The 22,029-nt window shown below is 38.2% G+C and overlaps 1 protein-coding gene and 1 long non-coding RNA gene across 2 annotated transcripts in view; one reads left to right on the top strand and one right to left on the bottom strand.

Annotated features, from left to right (window-relative positions):
- Positions 1–22,029, top strand: part of LOC144657496 (peroxisomal membrane protein PEX14-like) — a 307,100-nt gene that overhangs the window by 114,868 nt on the left and 170,203 nt on the right. The gene's annotated exons all lie outside the window — the stretch shown is intronic.
- On the bottom strand, positions 12,850–19,797 carry LOC144656872 (uncharacterized). The gene is made up of 3 exons (XR_013571405.1): positions 19,430–19,797; positions 14,680–14,727; positions 12,850–13,613 (listed from the first exon to the last, which is right to left on the bottom strand). It is a non-coding gene; the product is annotated as an uncharacterized LOC144656872 (long non-coding RNA).

The raw sequence follows: 22,029 nt of genomic DNA, 5'->3' as shown, positions 1-22,029 counted from the left end.
ATAATTTGATAATCAGATAATCATTTGATAGCTCGCGCTAATTTGGGCAAGAGAGTGTGAAAGAGACTGTGAAACTGTGTTCATGTTACCTATTGTACTTCATTCGATTAAATTGTGCACAACTAGTACGTGCCTCGCTCGATTCTCTCTATATTGACTTTATATTCCCGTCAGTGTTCAGTTTACCGGCAGTTGAAATAAGTGCCGCTCTCGAATAAGCGCCGTTCTCAAAGCGCCATGGCGCTAAATCGATCATTTACGGTATTCCTCGCATTTGGTTTAATTTAATCTATTGTACAGAAATGTTGACCACACAATATTTAACAGAAGTAAATTTCTTCTTTCTATAATTATTTAGTTGTCATCAGGCAGACATACTTCCCTTCTAGCCCAGACACGTCACCGCCAGCGTTAAAGGAAGGCTGTCATTGGACATGAATGGTAAAACTTCTTTTTTTTCCTCCTGAATGTCATCTTTTATCGTGATTCAATCAGGATTGTGAAAGTAAAGTGGTTGCTGATTAATAAATATCAATAATTTCTCCGTTTCTGCTGTGAAAGGATGGGTTGAAAGAATGGCCTTTGTTTTCAAGGTGTTATGACAGAATAGTAGGCCATTACCAATAGTCGATTGGCATGATGACATTATTTGACTACAGCTACAAGAATCCTTCGCTTTTTCTTTTTATCATTCTAATTAGAGCAATTGTTTTTCAAACCCCATTGGGGATTCAAAATTTAAATATCAAAAGAAAAGCGAAATGAATTCTGGTAGTTGTAGTCAAATGACGACATCGTGCAAATGTGCTATTACATAACAGGACTTTACTGCCGGGGAAATTAAAGAGCAAAATTTATAACCTAATATAAGACGCCCACGTTAAATGGGTAGGACTGGAATATTCTCTAAAAATTTCAGCTGGTTTGTTGGTAAAAATACCTAGGAAAGTTCAGCATGAAAATCTTCTGATATTTTTTTTAGAAAATGCACCCTTTTGCCTGGCAAGGGTTAAACCACAGGCTTACCATCCTATGTTTGTGAGGTCACAGCATGCCCATATGAAATATTCAAATTTATTCACTTATTGCTATTGTAAATATTGAAGCTTTCTAAAATCGGCTTTTACGACTTGTATTTGTAATAAAATAAAATAGAAATATTTTCGAATTGTTTAAGTTTGTTTTTATACCATTTTCTTGGCGATTCGGCGAAACCGAAGACAAGGTAAACTGAAAATTTAATTTGCACCTCAACTTCTAATGTTTTAAATCAAATAAACATTTCTTCACATTTATATTCGTTAGTTCACTCAACAATTCCACGTCGTGAGTTCCGAACAGTATTTCAGTATTTCTAATTTCAAGAAAATGAACACAACTTGTCGACCAATGATTGGGCATTTGCTTCATACCATTAGTATATTCAAAGTTTGTTGATGAAACTGTTGATGAGAATCCAAAAACCAAACAGGATAAAAGTTGGTTTCTTAGTCACGTAATTTGGTTCAACTTTTGTGTCTGTGGGTAAAATCCTAGTGTCTGAGTATTCAAAAGAAGGGTGGGTAAATTTTGCGTCGAGCCTAGTGGCCCATACAGGCCGGAGTTTATCCCGGGTTCTGTAGCATGAGGCAACTAGGCGTATTTCTACTCCCCCCTGGATGGGATTCTAGTCCATCGCAGGGTTACCCCCAGCATACACCTGGGTGGAGAAAGGCACTATGAGAGTAAAGTGTATTGCCCAGGAACACAATACAGCTGCAGTGACCCTGGCCAGGCTCGAACCCGGACCGCTCGGTCCGGAGTCTAGCGCGCTAACCATAAGGCAACTGCGCCTCCCAAAAATGAAGGGTACTGGGCATTAATTTTACGTGACAATGTTAGCTTTTTAATTTAATTTTCAAGTTAATTTTTCAAAAATGGAACATTTCTAGGCATACATTTGTCAAACTTCGTACCATACTCTAAGGCTATGTTTACACGGGACCGGTCCGGAACGGATCCGGTCCGATTTTCCAATTATGGATCCGTTCCGGACCGGTTCCAGAACGGTCCCGTGTAAACACCTGGATCGGTTCCAAATGGTTCCATGGTTCCAAATGGTCCGGTTCGGTTCGGAACGGTTCCGGACCGGTCCCGTGTAAACGTAGGCTAAGCGTACTCTTAGGAGGTACACGGTTAATGAACAGTTTTAAGTCGGCAAATAAAAAATCGTATACTGCCTTAAGCTATTTTTTTGAGTAAAACTATCAGAAGAATGATTTTAAAAGGCTCTCTCCTTATGTAACGAATAAGGCCCAGATTAAGTATTGTTTCTCTCTAATATGCAAATGGACAACTTGCGATTACTTTATCTTTTATTCTCTTTTATCAAGAATAAAAGAGAAGTGTAACGCGAGGGATGAATTCAGCAGGTGTATTGATCATTCCGCATGATGTTCCAAATGCTACCTAACGATTTTAAGGACGTTTGCGTTATGTTTTGGCGCATCCTTACTGCGCACGTTATTCATGTCGCAACACCACCCCACGTCATGTATCGAGCGCGCGCGCTGGGACTCTAAACACATCTAAGGTGGACAGCCGCTGCGTTCAATTTGCTTGCAGTTTTCCCTTTAAAAGGTCGTTGACCCCTACTTTTTTCATGATATATCACTTTTTCTGAACAATATCTTTCGATTGACAAAAAAGGAGCCAAATTTGAATGTTAGAAGTTTATTTTTTGTTCATTTTCTATTCCCGCGCGCGTTCGAGTTAGTCACATTTTGCTGTTTTGAACGTTTGAAAATGCAATTGTTAAAGACAAGATATACCCTAAGGCACTTTAAAAAAGAAATATTACTGTTCAATAGACCCGCTCAAATCAAATTGGCCAAAGAAGTTGGTGTGCATCAATTTATTTAAAACATTTTGACGCCAGAAGCCTCAGAAGTCATATTGAGTGACGAAGTCAAATTTATCCAAATTAGCGCCTTCTTTCAGATATCGTATCTCGAAAACGAATTCGGTGACCCCCCTTTTTAATTTCATTTTTGACACGAGTAACTCGTAAACCATAAGCGGTTGAAGTTGAAGAAAAACTCTCAATGTTAGAAGATTTTCGCGCGAACGTCCTGCGTTCGCGCTAATTCTTTATGCGCATCCTTACTGCGCACGTAATTTATTTCGCAACGTCATGCCACGCCATGCATCGAGCGCGCGCGCTGAGGAAACTTTCTGTCTGTAAACACATATAGAAGTTGAAATACATCCAGATTAGCTCATTCCAGATCTATCAGCCAGCCATCTAACTCCATTCCATGCCCTGTCAGCCAGCCAGGTAAGTTTTTCCCAGATCTTCTCGGTCATTGATGTAATTCTGTTCTAAACGCCATTAGCCACTGTAGCTGCAATATCATAACATTTCTTCCAGGTCTGTTTAATCATTATCACTGTAAAGTCCCAGACTCTCGTCAGCAAGCTTGGATTCCCCAGTTTGAATGTTTCGTGACGCGACATGTGGCATTTTGGGGATATTCAGTGGATTCTTTAGACCTGTGGATCTGACAATAACAAGAAGAAAGATGAATGAGAAAATCCCTACAGACAAAAATAAAGTATGGGTAGATTAAAGTTATTCTAGCAGCTCTCGCACAAAAAAGCTTTAAATAAACTAAAATTGAATATCTAATTAAAGTTTGGCATTAAATATATTACGGTTACATGACAGAAAAAACAATAAACCTCATTTCCATAACGCAAATGTTTAATACCTTGCCGTGTTTGAGTGTCCTGTTGATATTGGGTGTGCTGTTGACATTTGCCAAGTCTTTGTCCTCAGTGCAATCGAAAGCCAATTTCATGTGCAGTTTGAAAAAACTGAACATGAAATTGGTGATCAATTTCACGGGCCATATTTGGGTTTCGATTTTACTAATATGATATTCACTGATGTGTGCCATGTTTGGGTGTCCTGTTATCATTGGGTGTGCTGTTTACATTTGCCAAGTCTTTGTTCGCAGTGAAATCGAAAGCCAATTTCACGACCAGTTTGAAAAAACTGAACATGAAATTGGTGATCAATTTCACGGGCCATGTTTGGGTGTCCTGTTATCATTGGGTGTGCTGTTGACATTTGCCGAGCCTTAAAATCGAAAACCAATTTCATGTCCAGTTAAAAAACTGGACATGAAATTGGTTTTCGATTTCACTGATATGATATAAACTGGACATGAAATCATATTTCTATTCACTGATATGATATTCACTGATGTGTGCCATGTTTGGGTGTCCTGTTATCATTGGGTGTGCTGTTGACATTTGCCAAGTCTTTTTTCGCAGTGAAATCGAAAGCCAATTTCACAACCAGTTTGAACAAACTTAACATGAAATTGGTTTTCGATTTCACTGATATGATATTCACTGATGTGTGCCATGTTTGGGTGTCCTGTTATCATTGGGTGTGCTGTTGACATTTGCCGAGACAAACTTTTGTGGCTGCCAATGCAGTTCTTGTTTTTAATGATTATTTTACAGGCATTTTGTATTTAAAAAAAAACAATAAACCTCATTTCCATAACGCAAATGTTTAATACCTTGCCGTGTTTGAGTGTTTTGTTAATATTGGGTGTGCTGTAGACATTTGCCAAGTCTTTGTCCTCAGTGCAATCGAAAGCCAATTTCATGTGCAGTTTAAAAAAACTGAACATGAAATTGGTGATCAATTTCACGGGCCATGTTTGGGTTTCGATTTTACTGATATGATATAAACTGGACATAAAATCGTTTTCTGTTATCATTGGGTATGCTGTTGTCATTTCAAAAAGGACGATAAACTAAATAAAGCAAATTCCAAGCCGGTTACTGTACTTCCTGCGCTAAATAATATATTTGAAAGACTCCTGGCAGCGCAACTTGGTGATTTCTATAGCTCGATTCTATCGGACTATATCAGCTCTTATAGGAAATTTCACAGTTGTGAAACTTCCCTGCTGCGCATGACGGAGGAATGGAGAAGGATGAGAGATCAAGGGGACATTGTGGCACTTGTATCTATGGACTTGTCAAAGGCGTTTGATGTACTCCAACACTCTCTTCTTCTTGCGAAGCTCAAAGCGTACGAATTGGACCAAGCAAGCTGTGCCCTGCTTAAGGACTACCCTTCTTTAAGGAATCAGAGGGTCAAGATAGGGGATACTTTCAGGGTGGCTACATGCAAGACGAGGCGTGCCTCAGGGAAGCGTCCTCGGTCCTATGCTTTTCAATATTTTCATAAATGACATTTTCTTGTTTTGCGGGGATGTTAAGTTAAATACTTATGAAGCATAACTCCTTTTAAATTTGAACTTTGGAAAATATGACCAAAAGCGCTATTGTGACTGAAGTCAGACTTTGTTTGAAGCATGTCAATTAATAACTCTTTCTGTTAACCAGTGCAATACTTGTATCTTTTTTTCCCTTTCTGTTTGTCTATGAAAAAAACATATTTACTGTAAAAATGTTCAGAGTTACACAAAATAAACCATTTCTTGTAATTGCTACTCAAATTCTAATAAGTGAGGAGCTTGGGAAATTATGTTTCAGTATTTTTTTTAAGTCTACTTCTGTATTTCTTTCTTCTAAGCAATTTAGTAACTCTACGAACAGAAATTCGAGATGGTTCTCTGTCTCGTTTCCTGTTGCTTTTTGCTTTTTTCACAGCCTGAGATTTCTCAGCATTTGTAGAGATCATAGCAACAGAACAACTCCTATCGCCATTCTTTCCAGCTACAACACGGACATCTCTTTTATATCTCTTTATAAGCTTACTATCATAATTATTGTGGGTATCATTTATCGAAGTCTGGACAGAACTCTGCGCACGACGTGATTTGGTCACGTTATACAAAAGAATGCTTCCGGTGCCGCATTTACTTGACTGAACAATGGTTCGGTTGTATTCGATCGCTTCATCTGACTGAACAATGGTTCGTCTGCTCTGATGTCGTCTACACCGTGCAAATGTTTAACGCAAATGCGAGCCTCATCACTCGATAACGCCGTGTTCTGATCACAAGTAATGATCAAGTGGCTCAACAGCCGCCGAGCTACATAACTCGGAAAGTTTGTTATTTGATCACAAGCCATGATCAAGTGGCACAATGGCCGCTAAGCAATACAACTCAGAACATTTGACCACAAGCAACGGTCAGTTTTGGTCGCAGTTCAGCTACCAAAGACGACAGAAGAGGCGATTCTTGTACGAGAACGAAAGTAAACAGTTTTACTAAGTACACAATCTAGCGACCAAACGAAATGTTCTAGCGAATTCGTGAAGCACGCGTACAGAACAGCGACCGAAGACGACAAAGGGACGATTCAATGCGAAAACGAGACTAAAATATCGTCGCACCAGTTTCCCGGCCGAGAATTGCCCCTGCAAAAATCAATCGGGGCGGCCAATTTGGAGTCCATACACCTGCGCGCGCATTACGGCTCGATTCATTCCGCATAACAGTGCACAGGCCTACCAACTCAAAAGACACAGGACGCAAAACAGAATTAGGCTTGCGCTCTCCTTCGTCGAACGCAATAAAAAATAAATCTACTTAACACTAATATTTACAAATAAAATTGAAAACTAAATAAAATAATGATTAAAAGTTTAAAAGAAGATGATCCCTAAGCTTTGATTTAAAAGAGTGCAGAGAGTTAGCGTTTTTGATTTTTATATCAAGGCTGTTCCATAGGTTTACCGCTCTGTATGTAAATGTTCTTTGGCCTGCTGCGGTCCTGAACAGTGGAATTTGCAAGCTCTGGTGTTGGCGGGTTTTTCGTTTATGAACATCAGACCTTTTAAAAAACTTGTTGCTTAAATAACTGGGTGCTAAATTATTTAGACATTTGTACATTAATACTAAATCTCTAAAGGCTAGTTGTTCTTTTAAAGGCCTCCACTTTAGCTGACGGAGAATTGGAGACACGTGGTCGTACTTCCTTGAGTCGGTATCAATTTTGCAACCAAAGTTTTGGACTTGCTGGAGTTTTTTAATGTTCGAGGATGACGTGTTTGCCCAAACATTCGAGCAATATAGCATCTTGCTAAAAACTAGAGACTTAATGAGCTTTTCCAAGGTCTTAGCATCGAAGCTTGATCTTACTCTGTTTATCTGACAAAGCTTAGAAAAACATGAAGATACAACTATCGAGATATGGTTGTTGTAAGTAAGGTTGGGGTCTAGGGAAACACCCAAATCCATGGCAGATGAAACAGGATGAAGGCGCTTGCCCAAAAAAGAGACTGATGATACAACCTGATTCATACAACCTGCGTGGAAAATATATACTGGAAATGCCCAAACCTAGAACTACAACTTTTGGTCTCCACTCCTTTACTTATATGGCAACAAAAGAATGGAATTCTCTACCTAATTTTATAAGGCTATGTAACTTATCTGACTTTAAAAGGCACATCTGAAAACCAATTTATGAAGCATGTAAATGACAACTTTTATAATTAGTTAATATAAGTCAATTTTAAATATGTAAATAGTAATTTTTATTTTTATTTTTTGTTATCTATTTTTCGTTCTCGGAAATATTAGCTTGTCAAGCTACTCTAAATTGGAGTTTAAATAAAGTTTTATTATTATTATTATTATTATTATTATTATTATTATTATTATTATTATTATTATTATTATTATTATTATTATTTGCCGAGCAGTGAAAACGAAAGCCAATTTTATGTCCAGTTTGAAAAAACTGCACATGAAATTGAATTTCGATTTCATTTGTAGCTATGATCTTAGCTTTTCAATCTCTATAACGCGCTGCACACGCATCTAAAACAATGAAAACAATGGTGAAAGCGTCTATTGTCTACAATAAAAAAATTGTTTGTTTTCCTAAGATCAAAAGGTGATTAAGATGGTTTCCGCCGAACACTCGAGCAATACAGGCAAAAATAAAGTTACCAAAGAGACCTCTTAGCATGGTAACAGTTTGAGCACAGCTAACAAAAACCAACCAAAACTTTAGCTCTCAGGTTGACCCTGCCAGAGAAAAAATGGTCTGAAATTATCTACATTTTTAGGTGGTTTGACTTTAATTTTCTCGAGAACGCTTTAGAGTTTTATCACGGGGTCACTAAGACAAATGAATTTTAGTGAGATGTTTCAAATAGTATATAAAATGTTACCGAGCTATAAGTAGATTTCTGGTACTTAACCGGTGTTTGCACTCATTGCTTGAACGTTCAGCGGAATCCATCTTAATTAGCTTACAATCGTCTCTATTTCCAGTTATTATACCGAGCATAATTTCTTGGTCAGTCAGTTTAGTGAGTACAGTACTATGCTCAGGGAATTAACCCAAGCGGTAAAAGCTTCCTAAAATGATTTTACATATTCACAATACAAGAAAAGGTGCTCAAAGGTTACGCTTTCCAAACCACAAAAGGTGCAAAGAGGAGTGGTAGATATTTTCAGCTGAATTGGTAATAAGAATCATGTGTAGTATTTTGAGTTGAAACGCTCTGTCCCGGGGGAGACTCGCATATGAAAGTGACGGGGATGCTCGTCGTCTCACTTAGGGGTGTAAATTTAGGATTTTTGGTCTCGCTTAGGGTTACACACGAAGAAATATACAAAATAATTTCTATTCTTAGTTTTTTGGTATCTTTTAGAAGTCAAGAAAATCTTGAGCCACACCCAGATTGGTCTCTTTTAGGGGTTCTTTTCAAAATTTCCGACGAGCATCCCCGTCCGTTTCACATAGGAGTCCCCCCCACCCCTCGGGCGCTCCATATTTCTCAAGTCAGTGTGGGATTATGAGCGACTTTAGTACTTTAATTTTGCGCAGAATGGTAAGGTTTCTTCTCCTCCACTGAGCCAGTAATTTCTTTACCGACTTAGTAAGATTTGCAAAACTATGCCTTAACCAAAGCCTCTTATATTTTAGACCTCTGAAATAGATCCCCTAGAATTTAAGTGGTTCTGACGGTTAAGGAATCTTAAGAAGACTGTATGTAAACAATAATAAGAAAATAATACAGCTGAGCCTTGCGCCAGTTTTTCGCAAATGCACTAACCTTGTCAATCGGCTTCCAGCAATAGTCTTCAGTTTCCGTAGCAATGATCTACTGTGATGGGGTTGCTAGCCCCACGCACAGTTTGCCAGAGCCCTGTTAGCTGGCATTACCCGTTTCCGCCTCCCACGACGGGGACGTAATGTTGGACATTGGGAGTTTAGTCTTACCGTGGATAAAATTGTGTTGTGGAATTTCTACAAATAAAACTATTTCATAACTGTCAAAATACGCATTCTGGTTTTAATGTAGCCGCTCAAAAACCCAATATAAAGGAGAAAACAAGATGTTGTTACAATTACTCGGTCTATTTTTAAAGGGAAAAAAGGGTAATATTGAAATGAAACTTGTTTTTTTTTTAATGAAACTTTGGCCGCCGAGAAAAATAAACTTGAATGTAACCGTTAAAGCGCGCGCTTAAAAAAAAGAACACACGCGTGAAGATCTCCATGACGACCGCAGTTGTCTGGTTTTTCGAAAAATGAAAGAAAGCTTTTGTTTGCAAAATTTCCATCGGGGAAAAACTACTTGTTCTTAGTCTGACATCAATTGTTTTCTGCTTTCTGCGAATAAAAACCATATGACTTTTAAGTAAATCAAATGTTTACAAGGGGAACAACGCGTTTGTTTTAGATGCGCGGGTTGAAAGTTTTGATCGATCGCGATAAAAAAAGGAAAACCGAGAATAAAGTTTGAAAACACAAGAGAAACCTTACCTTCTCGTTTAGCAGAATACGTAACATACGATAACAACAAGAAGGCAGCGCCGTAAGCGAAAATACCAACCTGCTTACAACAAAACTTTTTTCTTCTCACAATGAACGCACAGCTTGTTTGTTCCGCGAAAAAGAGCAACTTAAGTGAACATTTGACGTCACAATAAGCATTGATGACGCATTGCGCGAGGGAATAGTCAGTTTAAGTTCGTTCCCAGATTGCTTTTTTTAATCAAGTGAGCTTTTTGTTAGTCTTTCTGAAACCGTTTAGTTGTAGACAAGACATGTTATTTACAATACTATGCACATTTGTTTGAAAGCCGAGCAGTGAAGGGAAATACAGTGAAAACTTGCGAGTAAGAACCTAGTTTTCCAGGTTAGTCTAAACAGGTTCTAACATAAATGGTAGTTAACACAAATTTAGGCTATTTAGGTTCTTAATACGTTCTTATTTTCTGAGGAAAAATTTTCATTGTTGCAAATAGCACTTTAATGGGCTACGTTTACACGGGACCGGAACGGAACCGTTCCGGACCGGTCCCGTGTAAGCATAAGTGATATTCGGCCTATTATTTGTACAAAAAATGCATACCCGCCACACGATGTGCTTGTGTAAAAACGAAGCACTGACCAGTCAGAACATGACATTGTTTACAGGTACAGTAAAGCCTTGTCCAAACTTATTTTCCCCAAAGTAAACATTTTAAATGAATTTAAGTATGTGTACTGCAGTGTATAAGAGCTTTATATATCCAACAGTATAAGGGTTATTGACCAAGCGTGAGGTCAAGATGGCAGGATATTGGCCAAGTTCTTTTTTTGCGTGTTTATGGACCGAGACGAAGTCGAGGTCCATAAACACGCAAAAAAAGAACGAGGCCAATATCCTGCCATCTTGACCGATCAAGCTTGATCAATAAAGGATTTATTATATGACTTTTATCGAGCACTGAAAAGGAAGCCAGTTGCATGCACAATCAATGGCGCGCGCTTAAGTCATTTCATTGGTTTAAAAGTTTAGTGAGTGACTGTCAATTCTTGAATGAATCGAGAAACACGATGCGACAACATCGAAATTTAGCTCAGTCTTTTTAAATCAAAAGGATATCGAAATTGCTTTAATTTTCGAATCAACGTTGACTTTGAAGCCTTGAAACAAGAATTTCCATTCCATCTGGCCACCAGCTTTTGAGTATTGGACGCTTTGCAGAGTATTTGCTCGCTTCTGGCGCTTTTATAGTTGTGCAAACCTGCCGCGACACGAGCTGAAATTGTGGTTGTTGAAAGCGTTTGGGACTTTCCACTTCACGGGAAAAGCTTGAACTTTTCTACATCATTAATTTAAATGTTCGACCCACCCATTATTTGACCTAAGCGTTTATACAGGCTTCGGTGAAAAGATGTTAATAAGCTTGCAGTGCCTGGTTCTCCGTGCCGTCCGCTTTATGCAGATTTTAAGATGTTACACAAGTTTCGGGGGTGGAAGAGGAATAACGGAATAAGAATAATGGTTATTTTTTAGCTGGAATAATGGAATAATGGAATAATGGCTTTATTTTTCTAGGAATAATGGAATAACGAGTTTTGGAGGGAATAATGGAATAATGGAATAACGATTTTATTTTAAAATAATAAATGATAGTACAATTGTGCCATGTCCAGTGGTGAGTTTAAAATGATTGAAAATGAAGCGAAGAGCCGATATAACAGCATAAAACAGTTTCATTCCGTTTTGCGATTTTGCAAACCACTGCGTGGTGAGTGTGAGAACGCTGTACCCTATGATCGCAGTCTTCCATTCAGGCCCATAGCCATGTGCTCGCTCGTCGACGCTCGCGTCATCACACAAGACTCAGAACAAGACTCGACAAGACCACGGCCGGATCAAGGTTGTTCAATTCAAAAGGTCAGTCCTATTGTCTTTCTAAACAATGGAAATAGTTATAAAAGAATGAACACTTCTAAGACATCTTATTTCACATTTCTCATTGCTGGAGAGAATTTCTATATCTGTGGACCGTTCGCAATGCGGCTGTTTTTCTCCAAGATATTGAATTGAAGCTTGCGGCAGTCGCTTTGCATTGCTGACTTCGATTAGTTTCAGTGACTTTTAAAAGGCATTGTCGTTCTTTCTAAATATTCTTCCATTAAATCGTTACCTTACTTGTCACTCAATTTTTGGTTTTTTTGATACTAGCCTGCTGATGTATGCTAGAGTATGTTTGTAATTTGTTTTTTGGTGGGGAATGGCATTTGATTTTAGATTATTTTTTTTTATTTTTTGTGCGATAATGGCTTGATTAAAAGCGATTTTATATATTTGCTAAAACGGTTTTTATACTTGTTAAAACAGTGCCTGTGATATGTCCATTGTTCTCGGAGCGATTCCTGGTATATGCTCCCTAACGATTCTTTCGAAACAATGTTTTTGTACGCACCGCAACAGTGGCTTTTGGTTGACGCAAGTATTCTCGTTGAGTTGTGTTCAGATCGTCAAGATTCTGCTAAGTCTCACTTTCAGGTCAAAAATAACATTTTCGCGACAGAAACAAATAAGAATTATCATGCTGATCTTAATTACGTGGATGTTAAAAATATGAATAAATAATTCGAAGATTATTTAACAAAAGCCTAATATATAGATTTAGGCAAGCCTAAAAGCGGAGCTCCTCGGTTATATGCCCTTTACATTTTTTTTAGAATGATTTTTTATTCGTGTTATTTTCTTTATATATGTTATGTATTGTTTTTCACCATGAACAACAGCACCAAATAAAAGTAAAAATAGTTGATCAATCAAAAGAGGATGATCATCTAGCAGTTTGTGCATAACCTCCCAAAGATATATAAACTCTCAAAGAGAAACTAGAACAAAGAAAGCGTTGCTCTAGAAAATATCCATACACCCACCATAACTGGTATGTTATAGCTGTACATAGCATACAACTGGAAAGTTTTGCATGTAGCTTGTCCCACCCCCCCCCCCCCCTCAAACGGGGGCCCTATTGGAACAGTGACAGTATTATTTCCCGATACTATAAATAACAACAAATAACTAATCTGTGAGACACACCCACAAAACAAAACAGCTGTGTTTAATGTTTTATTATTTAATGACTGAGTTCGGTTTTGGTGAAGTAAAAATTTGCCTATGAACAACATATATTTTATCAGTTATTATTGTATTGCAACATGTGAGATTAATTTAGAGATTGATGAACTGTGTATCTCATTATCATGATTACTGTTCTTCACAGTGTGGGCACTGGGAATTAAATGTTTGGGTAGGTAAAGCCTGCTGTTGAGCCAAGTGGCTCATCAGGCTGGAGCGTAACCAGGTTTCTGCAGCATTATTAAGCGGCTAGGAGTATTTCTACTCCCCCTGGATGGGATGCTAGTCCATCGCAGGGTTAACCCCCCCCCCCCCTCCCCCAGCAGTAAATAAGCCGGTACCCATTTATACACCTGGGTGAAGAGAAGAACTATGAGAGTAAAGTGTCTTGCCTAAGAACGCAACGTAGTGCCCGGGCCAGGTCTCGAACCCGGGCCGCTCGATCCGGAGTCCAGCACAATAACCATTAGGTCACCAAACCTCCCACAAATGTTTGGGTAGCCGGATGATTTTTATATTGTGTTGTCAGAGATCCCTTAAGAAATACGTACATGGATGAGCCTTATCTGGCTCTATTTCATTAACTTTAAAATTACACCTGACCACATAAATTGTATTTTACACAGAGTACATAAGTATTAGTTGTACATGCAATGAAGAAATAATATATTCTGATTGTTCATTTATCTCTCTCTCTCTGTGTCTGCAACTCTCTGTGGAAATTCTGCTACTCGTGTTAACCCTGAAAAAGGGAAAATAACAGATACCATTTTGTTGATGATCATTGACATCAAATGAATATTTATAATTTTAATTGAATTTATTCAGAACATTATACAGATACATAAAAAAGAGAGTTATTTTTCCAATTTTTGCATGGGCCAGGGAATGTGTTGGGGGATACATGTATGTTTAGAACCAAAAAGTCCTTTCAGAGTGAGTGTGTCAGCAAAACCTTTTTTTACCTACTGAAGACACTAATAGTGCTATCAAAAAGACCCGGCACATGGCGAGGCTTTGATGAATGTTTTGGGGTGTGAAACACCGGCTTAATTCAAGAGTTCCCTACAAAATGATGTGTCTTTTGAGACTCTTATAATTATTTATCTCTGACAGGTGCTGTTGAAAGTACTGTGATTAAGTCCAGGAAAGCTTACATATTCTCCCTAAAACTTTTATCAGGGATGTAGCTAAGAAAACACTTAGCCGGTTCATCAACAAGCCCAGCTGGCTTTTCTGGCCTAAACAGCTCTAAAATAAAATTTTAGCTCACGTAAAATTTCAGCTGAGTTTAAGTTCTATTTCTACATTTGCCTGGTACCACAACAAGACAAATTATGTTAAGTTAGGGCTTGAGCTTATTAGCTATTAAGGTTTAATTAAGGTATTAACAAAAGGAATTCAAACACAACAGGTCAATTTGCACTTCTCCCACAAAATCATTACAAGTATTCCGGTATTTTGTCGGGTCAGGTAGCAGATCTTGTTGGTTCTTTGCCCTCATACCCCTCCTCCACGGTGGGGGAGGGGTGCATTGTATGAACAACGAAAACATTTTACTTGAACAATAAAAACATTTTATGTACATGTGCTGTTACATATAAATTGTGTATATTAAATTCCTCAATTGAACGAGGATTTTAGGGAAATATACAATGTAAACTTACCAAGGGGTTAAAACGCATACCATTTTTCACACCCAAAAGTTTTACACTTGAAAAACAAGTTTCATGCGCACTAATGTGTCATGGAGCTTCTTTAATATCTAGCTAAAGAAAGGTATAAGCTGACACTTATGTAATGATTACCTGCATCACCAATTTCACTAACTGCACCCCTTGACTGTTTTCCCTGCACTGAAAACAAAATTTATACATATCAAAAACCTGTAAAATTCTTAACTTGCATCCTGGCAAAAAGTATGGAAATCCTAACAGCAAGTTTTAGAAAGACAACAGATTTATCAAAATAAATGATAACTTCAAACTGCATCTTACACCCTCCATAAATACTTCTCACTGAAATTGACCTCAAAAAACTTGTTGTACAAGTAAATAAATAATACATGTATGTATTATTTACTTTTAATTATATAATCCTCGAGTCATCGCAGACAGGCCCATTTTGAACTTATTTTTTTCACGATCAAAAACTAATCCTACTTCTCTTGTAGAAAAAAAATTGGCAAAAATATTTGATTTAGTCACTGCTTTAAGTTGGAAAACTTTGAAAGGCTTAAAGAATTGTACGAGTCATGTGCAACCTTCCAGAAAGCAATGCTCATAGCCACAGGGCTAAAAAAGTACCCTCTGATTATCTGGGGCAAGTAGATTTTTCTGTCAAGCAATTAATTTTTCGTGCCTGTTTGCGTAATTTAGGTTAAAAGGCCCAGGCAAGTCGTCTACATGTAAATTATACAGTCACAAGTTTACTAAGAAACATAATCATGCACAGTCCTAGGCAAGCAAAATTTGAGAGCTGCTTGTTAACCACAGGGCAATCTGGAATTTATTTTTTTCCAAGCCCTTATCCTACATTATAACTTCAGGATCAGCTTGGTTGTTATAACTTAAGAAAATTTCATGATCTTTCGCATAACATTTTAGAATCTGTGCTATATTCTTTTATGTACCATATTTATTCGATTAAACGCCACGGCGTTTATTTAATTTTTCGTGATTCGAGTGCGGCGTTTATTAGAGGAAAGCGTTTATACGAGGGCGGCGTTCATTTAAAATTCAATTTATTTCTTGTAAACAATAGTATGGTAACTGAACATTTAAATTTAAAAAAAAAAACAGAAACATGTTTTAGTGCATGCCTGAAAAGTCAATTTCAATACCTTAAAACCTTGTTACAATCAAGAAAAATATTTTTTTTGGCCTGCTCAAGCTTGATTATTACTGCATTTGCTTTCCGAGTCTGTTATTCGAATGAATGCTGCATCATCATGATGCAGCGTTTATTTGAGGGCGACGTTTATTAATATTTCTGTTCTAATATGTAGCGCTCATTCGAGGGAGGCGTTTAATCGATTAAATACGGTAAGTTATAAGAATATGAAAAAACTAATCAATTTATTCTGAGAAAGGCTGTAAAATCAGATAAGAAATACAAAACTTTCACAAAACGTTTTCACTCATAACATTCATATGATAAAAATATAAAAACTAAAATAAGGAAGACTACGCAAAGTTCTCAGTGAAAAATAACAGAGGTCATGGAGAAACTATATTTCGCTAAGACTCTCAGCTAGCAATGTCCCCTATACAGTATGGGGCCCAGTTCTCGGCCGGGTCCAGTTCTCGGCCACTTTGTGTTCAACGCGTTTTTTCACGCCTCAGTTGAATTAAAACAAAAAGTTATTTACATCCAGCGATAGATTTACATTTGCGATAGACTGATTCTTGTGCTCTAAGTATCGTTAGTTTGATCCTTCAACACGCTATAGAAAGCTCACACGTCGAGTTTACGCGGAGGTAGGTTAATTTGTTTTCCCGAAATCTTGTTTGTTTACGGCTCCTTGAAATTCTTGGATGCAGTTAAATTCGTATTTTATCCGAAAGCCCCAACCAAAAGAGCTAATTTTTTTGCATGTGAAACGTAAAATAATTCAGCTTTCTGCTTAAGTTAACTTTTCGTTGATTCTTTGTATTTTGTTGGTCTTAATTTATAATGGTAATAGGACTGAGTGGAGTCCAATTCGGTCTGTAATCATACGAGTGATTAACAAAATCGGACGACCGCGAAGCGGGAGTCCGATTTGTTTAATCACGAGTATGATTACAGACAGAATTGGACGACACGAAGTCCTGTTACCAATTAATCAAAACTGTAACAAAATTTGAGAAAGAAACTAACCTTCGGTTGAATAGTCTTTATGAATATTGAAAAACATAACAGTCTACTCAACAAATGCACAACAACAGCGCGCGCAAAATGACGCGTACTGTCCAATTACACAGGCATGACGCGTAAACTGTCCTATTACACTGTCCAATTACAAGCATGACGCGTACACTGTCCTATTAGTGCTCAAATCGAGCTGCTGATAACCAATCATGTTCGAGAATTTTGTTATAGTTTTGATTAACTTCGGAATTTTTCCGTGCGACTTTTGCGTATTTGCCAGTTCTCGGCCACCCTGCTCGCTATCACAGCTTAGCGCTTGGTTTTTAATATAATTTCATCTACTGCAGCCAGAATAAAAGAAAGAAATGTTTTAAAAATAAAGTTCAATTAAATCTCTAAGTTTTGAGCTAACTCTTGTCTTGTTTATTATTTCTACAACACCTAACTCTTTCAAGACCCTTCCACTGCAAAGTAAACCATCTAAATGCATTGGTCACACAACACAATTCTGCGGTTTTGCAAGAACCTGCAAAAAGCCTCATAAAAATAATTTGCGATCGATATAACATAAATAAGTTTACAGAGTGATTTTATCACTGTGAAAATTAATTGAGCCTTTTTATACGGAAATTACGCATAAGCTTTTTGGTGGCCAACAACTGGGCCGCGTGGCCGAGAACTGGGCCCACAAAAGGAGATTTTATTTGTATTATTGTTCGGGATAATTAATTATTAACCGGTCGATAGCTTTACACCAAAAAGCTGAATAATGTAGAAAGCTCTGGGAGAAATTTCAAGTTTCTTTGGTTATTCTGAGAAAAGAAATACTAGTTTACGTCTATAGTGGCCGAGAACTGGGCCCCATACTGTATTGCATCTGACTCGACCACATTCTTACAAATTTTCATGTAAATTTTGTTCTCTACTTGTTCTGTACTCTTTCCAACGTTTAAAAGTGGTGTGTTCTTCCTACTTCGGTGATCTAACTACAGAATAAACAAATTAACGCGGATAGGAAAAACCAGAAGTAAGGTATGCTTTGAATACAACTCGTGTTTAAGACAAAACGAATTTCAGTTCATTAAGTCTACATTGTGTCTAGATACCCGGCAGCCGGGAAGTGTTTTCAAAATACTACATACCCGGCAGTCTGAAATTATTCTAGAATTTCCACGGAAAAACCAATCCAATCCTCCTCAAAACTATAGATCTTTGCTTAGAAATGCCAAGCGATTTCAATTATAGTTTTGGCTTTGTGTTTGAGGAAATTTTCGAGCTTGGGCATACTACAAAATCTTGATTCTTCGACACTTACAAAAAATTCGTACTCTGACTCGGACAGTGTCAACTCTTATAGAATAATTTCTACAAAAACTGAAGTTGAAACCCTGCCAGAGTATTCGATATTTGCTGAGAAATGCGAAGCGATTCTAAATAATGTTTTGCTTTTGTTGTGGACGAATTCTCTTGGCTTCGGCGTACTATAAAATCCTCGACTCACGGGCACGGTTGTTCAAAAGACTAGATACCCGGCAGTCAAAAATTCATGAATAATCAATACATTCAATATCCACAAAAATGATCATTGAAACCTAGCTCCCGAGAGTATTTCAGTATTTCAATTTTCGGTCGGAAATACCAAGCGAGTTTTTACGATGTCAGTTTGGTTTTGCACAAATTGTACGAACTTTATGTGACTCACGGGCACGATTTTTCAAAGACTACATACCCGGCAGTCAAAAATGCTTCCCGTTTTTCCATCAAAATTTCCATTTGAACCTGCTGAGATGTCGGTGTAGAAATACCAAGCGATTTTCCAACTTAAGACCTCAACAATTGCCTCGGCAAAGTAGTACAAAATAGCTACAAAACGCTTGAGCGTTCGGTGACGAAAGTCCGCCATGCACCACCGATGTAACTTCCGGTGTGACACTTTAGTGGCGTGACAAAGGTGGCACGTGGTGTTGGTTTTCGCGCCAAAACGAACTCAGCGTTGGAAGCGACGAAGTTCCGACCGAAAATTGAAATACTGAAATACTCTCGGGAGCTAGGTTTCAATGATCATTTTTGTGGATATTGAATGTATTGATTATTCATGAATTTTTGACTGCCGGGTATCTAGTCTTTTGAACAACCGTGCCCGTGAGTCGAGGATTTTATAGTACGCCGAAGCCAAGAGAATTCGTCCACAACAAAAGCAAAACATTATTTAGAATCGCTTCGCATTTCTCAGCAAATATCGAATACTCTGGCAGGGTTTCAACTTCAGTTTTTGTAGAAATTATTCTATAAGAGTTGACACCGGAGTCAGAGTACGAATTTTTTCTAAGTGTCGAAGAATCAAGATTTTGTAGTATGCCCAAGCTCGAAAATTTCCTCAAACACAAAGCCAAAACTATAATTGAAATCGCTTGGCATTTCTAAGCAAAGATCTATAGTTTTGAGGAGGATTGGATTGGTTTTTCCGTGGAAATTCTAGAATAATTTCAAACTGCCGGGTATGTAGTATTTTGAAAACACTTCCCGGCTGCCGGGTATCTAGACACAATGTTAAGTCTATGTCCTTGTTTGACATACCGGTACACGACTGAGAGCTAGAACCCAGCTTCGTTTAAAAATGATGTACAGTGTATTAGGTTGAATGCTGGTTAATCTAAATACCAAAGACTTTTCTAATCTGTTAAAAAATGAACATCAATAGCTCACCTTGTTTTCGTAAAGGAATGTTGTCTTTGACCGTCTTTGCTTCAAACTCACCAAGAAGCTTGGAAGATTTTCCATTTCGATCGGCCACAATCTTTACTCCTCTACTAACTATGGTTGTCATCGCGGGTGAAACGAGGAATATATCCAGAAATAATGTATCTGTAATAAACTGTCTTTAAAACTGAGTTCTTCGTGTGCTTTTCAATCGAGGAGTCTTCATGCTTAGTAGTGAACTCATGCGTACGCTTGGTAAATCGGCATGCTGTGAGATTGTTTCCTGACTTTTCACACAGCGGACTTCCTCAAGTTAGTCTCCCCTTCATGTAATTCTAACATTGTCAACAAGAGCTAAGAATGATTTTTTTTTTCCTCGCGTTTATAACTTCCTACTATATAAAGCTTAGCTGAGTAGAAATCGTTTTTAAAAAACGTTTTTGCTAAGGCCTTGATAGTAATGATTTTTCCCGCCAAAAGACGCGGGTTGCCACCGGACCCTAGCTCGTTCCCAGGCCTAATCCGTGCGTACGGACGTACGTACGCGACAACCAAAATTTCTCGGTTCGATAGGATACCATTTGCCCTGTCTGTTCCCTTGTACCCGTATGTTACCAATGGAGCTACGCTACGCGCCTTCGGCGCGTGGAGCTCCGCTATAAAAAGTACAGATAATAGTGATAATACTTAGTGAGCTCACTAAGAGAATAGTTATCGGTATAGATTGATAAAGAAAAAAACACGCATGTCTGCACTCAGTAAGCCTGTCATTCTCGTCAGGGGCACAGTGACAGACCAGTTAGAGAGTTCATGCATGATTATGAGGACGAACGTAGGGTGAAAGCGCGCGCGGGGAGACGTTATATTAATCTCGGTATCCGTTCTGTTCTGTAACGAACTGTTCAACGAAAACCCAACCCAGGGTGAATCTCTCTAACCACGTTTCAAACTTTGCCGGTGTTTATGGTCGAAGTGTTCGCCAGAATTCTGTTCGGGAAAAAACGAAGGAGGAGACATGCCATCTTCCCTACGAGGTGTCGTTCCGTCTTCAAGCTGAAAAATCGGGAACAGTAGTCCATACCCAGTCGATTGCCACCGATGGTGGAGGTGGCATTGTAGAGGAAGGTGATGACAGGGATGATGTTCTAGGAGTGCGTCAAAGTTTAATAATGTCTTATAACGTGCTGTTTTCGAAAGGTGATGTAGTGGCTGTCAGGCATGCTAGAAAAAGGGAACAGTGGGGATTTTTCCTGGCATTGTTGAACAAAGACCTAGTTGTAAAGCAAAGATCATCCGTTGACATTGTTTTCCTAGATGGAGCTATGGATATCACATGGCTTGAGAATTCGTCTTCAGATGACATATTTTTCTTTCGCGAAGGAAATAGGGACACGCATAATTCGCCATACACCGTCATTGACAAAGTTGACGTAGGATTAGGTGAAGATGATCAAGGGAGATTTTACATCATTTGCCAGGCAGACGTGGACAGACTCGAGAGGCAGTTGAAAGGAGGTCCAGATAGCGACGTCGCTTCAGAATCATCCGATGATGAAGAAAACGGTGAGCCCGAGTCATTCGAACCAAGAGTTTCTTAAAAACTAGAAGTGGTCGCTTGACCTCGAGACTGAGGCTTTGTTGAGTATTTATTCAAAGTTTCTCGTGACAGTGTACATTACTTGTGCATTGATGAAATGGCAACACCAGGTCAGTCGAGAATACAGTATGAAACAAATGAGAATGGTCGTGGTGATGATTGTTGCGATCGGTAGAGTTTCAGTTATTTGACTTTAATTTATCGGATCTATAGGTTTCTTTATCCACTCAGTTTTCGGTGGCTCGTCAAGATATGTACTGTGGAATGGTTTTTAAGGCTACTCAGTATTTTACGATTGAAGTTGTTAGCCGATTTTTTTGTCATGCAATTGCTATAATAGGATCAAAGGAAAGGTTTTGTAAACTGTTCTGACTTTTATATCACGTTAACACGATACACGATGTCAATAGTCTGACTCCAGATTTGCCTAAGAGAGAGGCTGATAAGGACGACTATTCAGCTTGAGAACCGTTAGATGCTAATGCGGTAGGCGGCAACGACACGAAAAGTTAGTTACAAGTGCATGGGTTTTTACTGGTTTAATTTCTGACGATCAATGTTTAGATTTTGTCCTCGACTGTTGTTATGTTATCTACTTCATTGTGGCCGAAATCGCCGGATTCGAAACTAATATAAGCATTAACCTGTAGAGCGAAATCGTGTCTTTTTGATGTTCACAGCTAAGTTATACTGAAGAACGACGATTTATTGTTACCTAGTGGTTATAAATGGAACGCAGTCTTGTTTATATCCTAAAAAAATAACTGGAAAACAGTTAAAGATAGAAGTTTGCCATATAATCGAACAAAAGCTACTGTTTTTGATATTCTTGAGTTTAAAATTAGCATAATCCAGATAACTCCAAGAATACTGCAGACGACTGTCAGTTAAACGAAGGTAAGTTAAGCTTATTTTTGCGGAATAAATAGACTTTGTCGAACGGAATTATGATCTTTTCGTGCCTGGAATAATGGAATAACGGAAATTTTTGAGTTGGAATAATGGAATA

Source organism: Oculina patagonica, chromosome 6 (assembly GCF_052425735.1).
Source record: "Oculina patagonica isolate OP01 chromosome 6, crgOcupat, whole genome shotgun sequence".
In the NCBI taxonomy this organism is placed as follows: Eukaryota; Metazoa; Cnidaria; class Anthozoa; order Scleractinia; family Oculinidae; genus Oculina; species Oculina patagonica.
Note: the sequence above shows the minus strand (reverse complement) of the source record. Positions and strands in the feature narration are given on the sequence as shown.